General features: G+C 48.0%; 1 protein-coding gene across 1 annotated transcript in view; it reads left to right on the forward strand.

Annotated features, from left to right (window-relative positions):
• Positions 1-533, forward strand: part of MED12 (mediator complex subunit 12) — a 35,840-nt gene that overhangs the window by 2,125 nt on the left and 33,182 nt on the right. The gene's annotated exons all lie outside the window — the stretch shown is intronic.

The following is a 533-nucleotide window of genomic DNA, read 5'->3' on the forward strand; positions in this document are numbered from 1 at the left end:
TGTAAAACAACAGGGCCCACCTGTGAAAGTACACTGTTGAACAATAAGTCTTAGCAGCCACAAATACTTCCTGAAAGCCTACCTCTTCTTTCTTGTCCTTAAGTTCTGCTGTGTCTCTCTGCTGTACAACCTCTTGGGGTTTTTTTACCTTACAAAGACCGTAGGTGTTATAATTTAGCAATGACTGATTAGTTGCTTCTCAAGTAAGTGAGTATGTTTCCCAGAAAATTCTGGTGTGTTACTCCCTGTTTGTGTTTACAATTTGATTTAACCTCATTGGATCCCATATCTAACATCCTTTGCATGCTGGCCTGCCCTAGATTACGTGGTCTAGGAGAGCTCCCCTGGCTGTTTCCTGGTTTCACAGAATCCCAGCCTGGTTTGGAAGGGACCTCAAAACTCCTCCAGTTCCAACCCCTGCCCCGGGCAGGGACACCTTCCACTAGAGCAGGTTGCTCCAAGCCCCTGTGTCCAACGTGGACTTGAACACTGCCAGGGATGGGGCAGCCACAGCTTCTCTGGGCACCCTGTGC

The sequence above is a fragment of the Nestor notabilis genome, unplaced genomic scaffold, assembly GCF_000696875.1.
Source record: "Nestor notabilis isolate BGI_N333 unplaced genomic scaffold, ASM69687v1 scaffold18413, whole genome shotgun sequence".
Taxonomy (NCBI): Eukaryota; Metazoa; Chordata; class Aves; order Psittaciformes; family Psittacidae; genus Nestor; species Nestor notabilis.